We start from the raw sequence: 9,866 nt of genomic DNA on the forward strand, positions 1-9,866 counted from the left end.
TCTCCCGAATTTCTCTCAATTTCCACCCAAACAACATCAATGGGGACGTGCCTTAAAGGCACTGCATTCAACGTCCTCTACAACCTGTCGTCCCGTCCGCTTTTTCTCCATACAAACATTGTCACAACAGTAACATACTATATGCGGACTTTACATACAAACAAGTGAATGCAAGGCATACTTGGCCGTACAGGTCACACTGAGGGTGGCCGTATAAACAACTTTAACACTGTTCCAAATATGTGCCACACTGTGAACCCACACCAAACAAGAATGATAACCACATTTAGGGAGAACCTCCGCACCGTAACACAACATAAACACAACAGAACAAATACCCAGATCCCGTTGCAGCACTAACTCTTCCGGAACGCTACCACCAAACCCCGCCTAGTTAATGTTGATATTTACATCAGAAAGCAGCAAATAGGAAAGAGGCATTCAATTTTTTAATTTAAATTTTATTTAATATACCCTTGATATTTTTTTTATTATTATTATTATTATTTGAAAATGGATTTTGCATGTCACTATAAAGTTATATAAGCCTTGCTTGATCAATATTCAATGCAAAACTTGTTTGGGTCCCTATTAAAAGGTTAATTTGTTCGGCTTTGTTCTGTTTAAAATTTCTGCCCACCCTGTATTTGAGTTTGACACCCCTGTCTTAGAAAGTCGGAGAGAGTTATGCATGTAAACAGACTAGGGTGAGTTCAAGGACCGCCAAAATGAGTAGGACAAAACGGCGCTCGCCAAATACTCGAATCAGTGAAGCATGTTTAATATAAACAGTGTGCTTTATAACAATTAGGGAGGTTTGTGTCATGTTTGTCCTCCTACAGAAACCCAATTAAAACAAAAAATATGTTTTTTTCCCCTCATCATTTCCATTTTTCATATATTTTTGAATAAGCTCCAGAGAGCCACTAGGGCGGCGCTAAAGACCGGAGCCTCGGGTTGCCGACCCCTGTTCTAGTGGGAATCTTAATAAATGACATCTGCAATATGAATCACAAATATTAACAGCGCATGTTCAACCTTTTTTTACACATGAAAATTGCTTGTTCAAAATGACATAAGATTCTATGTTGGACACAGCTTGACTCTAGAACAGATTAAGTTTATATTCCATTATGTCCTGTGAGAAACTTGGAAGTTGGAGCGCAAATAGGATTGACTGCGATTGTAGCAGAATGTTCTTAAAAACCGCAGAGCGCTCTTGTCATTGGAATATTTTTGACGAGAATTTTTGCAGTGGATCTTCAAAAACAGCAAAACGCTTCGGTCATATTGAAGATCTTTGACTAATGTGTAGGCAGCAGACCCGTAAAAACAGCAGAACGCTCCTGTTAAATAGAGAATCTTTGAGTACAGTTTGCTGCAAATCCTTAAAAAACAGCAGACAGCTCCTGTCATTGATATCATCTTTGAGTACATTGTTGCTGTAAGTCCAGCAGAACACTCCTCTCATGTTGAGGACTTGCGTGTTTGCTGAAAAAAAGCAGACCGCTCTTGTTACATAGAAGATCTTTGACTAATGTTTAGGCAGCAAGTCCTTAAAAACACCAGAACGCTCCTGTTAAAGGGGAACATTATCACCAGACCTATACAAGCGTCAATATATACCTTGATGTTGCAGAAAAAAGACCATATTTTTTTTTAACCGATTTCCGAACTCTAAATGGGTGAATTTTGGCGAATTAAACGCCTTTCTGTTTATCGCTCTTTTTGCGATGACGTCAGAACGTGACGTCACCGAGGTAACACACCCGCCATATTCATTTTCACATTACAACACCGGGTCTCAGCTCTGTTATTTTCCGTTTTTCCGACAATTTTTTGAAACCTTGGAGACATCATGCCTCTTCGGTGTGTTGTAACAACACTAACAGGGAGGGATTCAAGTTGCACCACTGGCCCGAAGATGCGAAAGTAGACATTTTACCGGCGATGACAGACATGGCACAGAGATGTATGGATAACCTGCAGATGCATTTGCAACGATAAAGTCAACTAAATCACAAAGGTGAGTTTTGTTGATGTTGTTGACTTATGTGCTAATCAGACATATTTGGTCGCGGCGTGACTGCCAGCTAATCTATGCTACCATGCTATTTACCGGCGATGCTAAAGCAGACATGGCACAGAGATGTATGGATAACCTGCAGATGCATTTGCAACTATATTACGTTTCCTTCCACCCACATTTAATGCGAAAAAAACACTTACCAATCGACAGATTTAAGTTGCTCCAGTGTCACAAGATGCCAAAGTCCTGATCATTTGGTCTGCAGATTTTACCGGCGATGCTAACGCATCTATTCAGCCATGCTATGGCTATGAATAGCGTCAATAGCTATTCGCTCAATAGCTTAAGTTTCTTCTTCAATACTTTCATACTCCAACCATCTGTTTCAATACATGCGTAATCTGTTGAATCGCTTAAGCCGCTGAAATCCGAGTCTGAATCCGAACCAATGTCGCTATATCTTGCTGTGGTATTCGCCGTTGTTTGTCTGTTTTAGCAGCACTGTATGACATCACAGGAAAATGGACAGTGTCTTGGCAGAGAGCGAAAAAAAGGCACTTTAAAGCTTTTTTTTTTAGGGATATTCCGGGACCGGTAAAATTTTGAAAAAAAACTTCAAAAAATCCAACAAGCCACTGGGAACTGATTTTTATTGTTTTTAACCCTTTTGAAATTGTGATAATGTTCCCCTTTAAAGAGGATTTTAGAGTACAATTTTGCAGTAAGTCCTTAAAGACAATAGAACATTCTTGAACAATTCAATTAAACAATTTCCCTTGTGGATCAATAACATTTTTCTCAGTCTAAGTTGTCATGTACATGATTTTTGAGTACCAATTTGGTGAAGGTCCTGCAGAACGGTCCTGTCATATAGAAGATATTTTAATACCGTTTTGATGTGGGTCCTAATAATCAGCAGAACACTCGTGTCATGTGTATGGTCTTTAAACACCACGTTGGTTTAGGTCCTTAAAAACAGCGGAACGCTCCAGTCATATACAGGACCCTTTGACTAGCGCGTTTGCTAAAACAACAGTGTTCTTATTCTATAGAAGGTCTTTGACTAATGTTTAGGCAGCAGATCCTTAAAAACAGCAGAACGCTCCTGTTTAAAAGAGGATTTTGTAATAATGTTTTGCAGTAAGTCCTTAAAAATAGTAGAACACTTTTGTCATATAGATGATTGTTGAGTACCAATTTGGTGTAGGTCCTTAAAAACAGCAAAACGCCCCTGTCATATAGAACATCTTTGAATACCGTTTTGCTGTGGGTCCTTCTTAACAGCAGACGATCTTTAAGCACCACTTTGGTGTCGGTCCTTAAAAACAGCAGAACGCTCCAGTCATATACAGCAGTGGTCCCCAACCTTTTTGTATCCGCGGACCGGTCAACGCTTAATAATTTGTCATGAAAAAGGGACGTTTTTGTCATGAAAAAGGGAGGTTTTTGTGGTTGGTGCACTAATTGTAAGTGTATATTGTGTTTTTTATGTTGATTTAATCAAAAAAAAAAAAAAACATTTTTTTTTCTTTTAGAAAAAATTCTTCTGCGGCCCGGTACCAATCGGGCCACGGCCCGGGGCTGGGCCGCGGCCCGGTGGTTGGGGACCACTGATATACAGGACCTTTTGACTAGCGTGTTTGCTAAAACAGCAGTGTTATTATTATATAGAAGACCTTTGACTAACATTTACGTAGCAGATCCTAAAAAACAGCAGAACGCTCCGGTCATAGAGAGGATCTTTCAGTACTATTTTATGGTAAGTCTTTAAAAACAGCAGAACACTCTTGTCATACAGAGGATCTTTTGACTAGAATGTTTGCTAAAATTGCAGAAGAGTCTTTTTATATAGAGGATCTTTGACTAATGTTTTGAAAGCAGATGCTTAAACACAGCCTGTGTCCTATAGAGGAACTTTTGAGTGGAGGTTAGCTGTAGGTCCTTAAGAACAGCAAAACATTTCTGTCATATAGAATAAAATAATTTGACTAAAGAGTTTGCTGAAATGGCAGCGTGGTCCTGTCATTTGGAGAATCTTTGACTTGTGTTTAGACATCGAGCCTTAAAAACAGCAGAACGCTCCTGTCATACAGAGAATCTTTAGACTAACGGGTTTGCTGAAACAGCAGAGTGGTCCTGACATATGGAGAATATTTGACTTGTGTTTAGACATCGAGTCTTAAAGGGGAACATTATCACCAGACCTATGTAAGTGTCAATATATACCTTGATGGTGCAGAAAAAAAGACCATATATTTTTTTAACCGATTTCCGAACTCTAAATGGGTGAATTTTGGCGAATTAAACGCCTTTCTGTTAATCGCGCTGGTGGCGATGACGTCAGAATGTGACGTCGCCGAGGTAATACAGCCGCCATTTTCATTTCCTCGAACACATTGCAAACACCGGGTCTCAGCTCTGTTATTTTCCGTTTTTTCGACAATTTTTTGGAACCTTGGAGACATCATGCCTCTTCGGTGTGTTGTCGGAGGGTGTAACAACTCTAACAGGGAGGGATTCAAGTTGCACCACTGGCCCGAAGATTCGAAAGTAGACATTTTACCGGCGATGACAGACATGGCACAGAGATGTATGGATAACCTGCAGATGCATTTGCAATGATAAAGTCAACTAAATCACAAAGGTGAGTTTTGTTGATGTTGTTGATTTATGTGCTAATCAGACATATTTGGTCGCAGCGTGACTGCCAGCTAATCTATGCTAACATGCTACGCTAATCGATGCTAACATTCTATTTACCGGCGATGCCAAAGCAGACATGGCACAGAGATGTATGGATAACCTGCAGATGCATTTGCAACTATATTACGTTTCCTTCCACCCACATTTAATGCGAAAAAATCACTTACCAATCGACGGATTTAAGTTGCTCCAGTGTCAAAAGATGCGAAAGTCCTGATCGTTTGGTCCGCACATTTTCCCTGCGATGCTAACGCAGCTATTCGGCCATGCTATGGCTATGAATAGCGTCAATAGCTATTCGCTCAATAGCTTCAGTTTCTTCTTCAATATTTTCATACTCCAACCATCCGTTTCAATACATGCGTAATCTGTTGAATCGCTTAAGTCGCTGAAATCAGAGTTCGAATCCGAGCTAATGTCGCTATATCTTGCTGTGGTATTCCCATTGTTTGTTTACATTGGCAGCACTGTGTGACGTCACAGGGAAATGGCCAGTGTCTTCGCAGAGAGCCGAAAATAAGGCGCTTTAAAGCTTTATTTAGGGATATTCCGAGACCGGTAACATTTTGAAAAAAACTTCAAAAAATACAACAAGCCACTGGGAACCGATTTTTATTGTTTTTCACCCTTTTGAAATAGTGATAATGTTCCCCTTTAAAAACAGCAGAACGCTCCTGTTATACAGAGAATCTTTAGACTAACGGGTTTGCTGAAACGGCAGAGTGGTCCTGTCATATAGAGAATCTTTGACTTATGTTTAGACATCGAGTCTTGAACACAGCATAATGCCTCTTTAAGTACAGTTTTGTCGTAGGTCCTTAAAAACAGTTCAGCACTCTTCTCATACAGGATCCAATGTATGACTTTGAGTTTATGTATCACTACCTTAGCAATTTGGCTATGGTATACGCCTAATTATATAGAAAATAGAATACTAATGACAGGAGAAGTGCCCCCTGTTCCCCTGTAATTGAAATGGAGTTTAACATCCGTTTAGAAATCACTCCTGAGTAGAGAAGTGTTCTTGACAGGTACTCAATCATGGCTCACCTGTGTTTAATGTAAATATTATTCACAGGCGTGACCTCGACGCCCTTTTACCGCATGTATGAAATGTACAATTGCTTCTGGCAGAAATTTTGACAGTACTCATATAAAGGGAAAAAAATAGTTTCTGTGAGTTTCAGCTGCAATTAAAAGCGTGATTTGTTTGATTTTACAAGTCATGCACATTCCACAACACGTCAGGTGGCAATGTTGCTCGGTTACATCATCCCATGTCCTCATCGAGTTCATTTACGACTGAGGAATTGAAAAAAAGAAGAAAAGAATGGGCATTACTTGTGATTTAACGTGCCGACGCCCTGCCTTGCTGAACTAGAAACCGTCGACCTCGAGTTTTGGCAGTGTTGTGTTGTTATTATCTGCAGCTCACCTTTGTGCCGGAACAACTACATGTTGTAACCTGAATTTATAACACATTTAATGAAGACGGATTTCTGTCAACAAGTTATATTCAGGGTTCGTACACTTTTTCCATGGCCAAATTCAAGCACTTAAAGGGGAACATTATCACAATTTCAAAAGGGTTAAAAACAATAAAAATCAGTTCCCGGTGGCTTGTTGTATTTTTTGAATTTTTTTTCAAAATTTTACCGGTCCCCGAATATCCCTAAAAAAAGCTTCAAAGTGCTTGATTTTCGCTATTTGCGATGCAACTATCCATTTCCCTGTGACGTCATACAGGGCTGCCAATGTAACGGCGAATACCACAGCAAGATATAGCGACATTAGCTCGGATTCAGACTCGGATTTCAGCGGCTTAAGCGATTCAACAGATTACGCTTGTATTGAAACAGATGGTTGGAGTATGAAAGTATTGAAGAAGAAACTGAAGCTATTGAACGAATAGCTATTGACGCTATTCATAGCCATAGCATGGCCGAAAAACGATCAGGACTTTCGCATCTCGTGATAATGGAGCAACCTAAATCCTTCGATTGGTAAGTGTTTTTTTTCGCATTAAATGTGCAAGATAAAGCTCTACTATCCCTCAGACGGTACTGCATCAAAAACCGACATGAGTGTGTAAAGGATATCACCACATGGGCTCAGGAACACTTCAGAAAACCACTGTCAGTAACTACTGTTGGTTGCTACATCTGTACGTGAAAGTTAAAGCTCTACTAAGCAAAGCGAAAGCCATTTATCAACAACACCCAGGAACGCCGCCGGCTTCGCTTGGCCCGACGAGCTCATCTAAGATGGACTGATGCAAAGTGGAAAAGTGTTCTGTGGTCTGACAAGTCCACATTTCAAATTATATTTGGAAACTGTGGACGTGGTGTCCTCCGGAACAAAGAGGAAAATAACCATCCGGATTGTTATAGACGCAAAGTTCAAAAGCCAGCATCTGTGATAGAATGGGGGTGTATTAGTGCACAAGGCATGGGTAACTTACACATCTGTGAAGGCACCATTTATGCTGAATGGTCCATACAGGTTTTGGAGCAACATATGTTGACATCCAAGCAACGTTATCATGGACGCCCCTGCTTATTTCAGCAAAACAATGCCAAGCCACGTGTTACAACAGCGTGGCTTCATATTAAAAGAGTGCGGGTACCTTCCTGGCCCGCCTGCAGTCCAGACATGTCTCCTATCGAAAATGTGTGGCGCATTATGAAGCGTAAAATACGACAACAAGACCCTGGACTGTTGAACAACTTAAGCTCTACATCAGGGGTAGGGAACCTATGGCTCTAGAGCCAGATGTGGCTCTTTTGATGACTGCATCTGGCTCTCGGATAAATCTGAGCTGACATTGCTTAACACGATAAGTAATGAATAATTCCACTTGTAATCACAGTGTTAAAAATAACCTTCAAAATATAAAACATTCTCCTGCTTTTTTATGTTCAAAAAGTTGCGTTAATGGTAAGAAGTAATTTATTTATTATTGGTTAGTGTGGGGCGTGCCCTCCTGGGGGTTCTTCAGACCACCAAGAGCCTGTTTTAGGGTTACAATATTGATTAATTTTATTTTTCTCTCAGTTGCTTTCCAGCAATTGTCTTTTTCTCTTTCGTCCTCACTCGCCCTCTGGCTCCAGCCCCAACCCTGTCTCTCCTCCTGGCTGCTGCTTATAACAGAGCGACAGGTGATTAGATAACAAAGCCCAGGTGGGCCATCTATGCACCTGTCGCTGATTTCGAGGCCGGTCCTGGCAATATCCCGCTTTGCTGCAGGCCCGCAGGCCACGCCCCCTCCACAGTTAACTTCAGAATAACAATGTTAATACAAAGAATAAGAGATCTATTATACTCTGGAAATGTTGGTGTTACTTAAGAATGCACGCATTTAGTTGTCCATCCATCCCATCCATTTTCTATCGCTTATTCCCTTTCGGGGTCGCGGGGGGCGCTGGCGCCTATCTCAGCTACAATCGGGCAGAAGGCAGGGTACACCCTGGACAAGTCGCCACCTCATCGCAGGGCCAACACAGATAGACAGACAACATTCACACTCACATTCACACACTAGGGACAATTTAGTGTTGCCAATCAACCTATCCCCAGGTGCATGTCTGTGGAAGTGGGAGGAAGCCGGAGTACCCGGAGGGAACCCACGCATTCACGGGGAGAACATGCAAACTCCACACAGAAAGATCCCGAGCCTGGATTTGAACCCAGGACTGCAGGAACTTTGTATTGTGAGGCAGACGCACTAACCCCTCTGCCACCGTGAAGCCCAAAACAAGCATTTAGTTGTGTTCAGTGTTAAAAAAATATTATATGGCTCTTAGGGAAATACATTTTAAAATATTTGGCTTCTTTGCTCTCTCAGACAAAAAGGTTCCTGACCCCTGCTCTACATAAAACAAGAATGGTAAATAATTCCACTTCCCAAACGTTTATTCAGTGTTGTTAAAAGAAAATGTGATGTAACACAGTGGAGAACATGCCCTTTCCCAACTACTTTGGCACGTGTTGCAGCCATGAAATTCTAAGTTAATTATTAATTGCAAAAAAAAAAAAAAGTTTATGAGTTTGAACATCAAATATCTTGTCTTTGTAGTGCATTCAACTGAACATGGGTTGAAAAGGATTTGCAAATCATTGTATTCCGTTTATATTTACATCTAACACAATTTCCCAACTCATATGGAAACAAGGTTTTTAGTCTAGCATATAGCCTTAAAAACACATTTTAATCAAGTCAAATGTAAATTGGAGCCTAATTATGTGTACTTTCTTATAACCCGACACATGCAGCCACACCCCACGTATAGGAGTCATGAGAAAGTCATAATCAAGTCTGTTTACTTGTTTGCACCACTTTAGCATTAATCCAACAGTAAACAAGCAAATAACTGACTAAAACTAGTAACTTTTCATAAAGTTTCTTCGTAAAACTGAACTACAACTCAAACGTGACATTAATATTGCTTAGAATTCAAGCCAGCGTGTTGTTTAAAGGTCGCGCGTAAAGCACCAGCCAGGCGACGCGAGCGTACGCCTCTCCCCGAGAAAAGTGCACTGTCCCGGGCTTACCTTGCCTTGCGACGCCGCTGTCTGCCGGTGCTCGGTGGTGGAGGAGAGAGACGAGGAGGCTGTCGGTTCTCAGCTCCGGACTGAGTGAGCGGAACTGGGACTTCCGCATGCAAGCATGCCGGTAGGAGGGCTCACAGCAGCGAGAGAGAGAAAGGGCGAGAGAGAGAGGTGAGTGGCCCCGGGCTACAGCGACAGGCTTAGGCTTGTTTTACGGCTGAATAGGTGAGTCACCCCCCCGTCCTTTTAGAGCGTGGTAATGACGCCGCCATTGTTGTTTTTGGGACTTCCGCGAGCTAAATCCCATGCTAGCTCGCAGAGTTGTCTAAAGTGCGGCCCCGGGGGGCATTTAGGCCCGCAGCTAATCGTTTACCGGCCCGCCAAACATTCTGCATAAATTGCAAAATTGATAGTATTGGCAAAAAAAAAAAAAAAAAAAAAAAAAACATTATTAAAATGTGGAGGAGTACCTCGGAGTCTTGTTCACGAGTGGGGGAAGAGTGGATGGTGAGATCGACAGGCGGATCGCTGCGGCGTCTTCAGTAATGCGGACGTTGTATCGATCCGTTGTGGTGAAGAAGGAGCT

The 9,866-nt window shown here is 41.5% G+C and overlaps 1 protein-coding gene across 3 annotated transcripts in view; it reads right to left on the minus strand.

The window, feature by feature from the left end:
* The window catches only part of pdlim5b (PDZ and LIM domain 5b), a 201,158-nt gene extending 191,655 nt beyond the window's left edge, over nt 1–9,503 (minus strand). For 2 of the 3 annotated variants that reach the window (XM_061875714.1, XM_061875713.1), the window contains exon 1: nt 9,284–9,501. The gene's annotated coding sequence lies outside the window, so the exon portion shown is untranslated. Of the gene's footprint in view, nt 1–9,283 lie in introns of all 3 variants that reach the window. The other variant, XM_061875712.1, reaches the window with a different exon arrangement.
* Nucleotides 9,504–9,866: the final 363 nt, after the last annotated feature.

This window comes from Nerophis ophidion, linkage group LG17, assembly GCF_033978795.1.
Source record: "Nerophis ophidion isolate RoL-2023_Sa linkage group LG17, RoL_Noph_v1.0, whole genome shotgun sequence".
Classification (NCBI taxonomy): domain Eukaryota; kingdom Metazoa; phylum Chordata; class Actinopteri; order Syngnathiformes; family Syngnathidae; genus Nerophis; species Nerophis ophidion.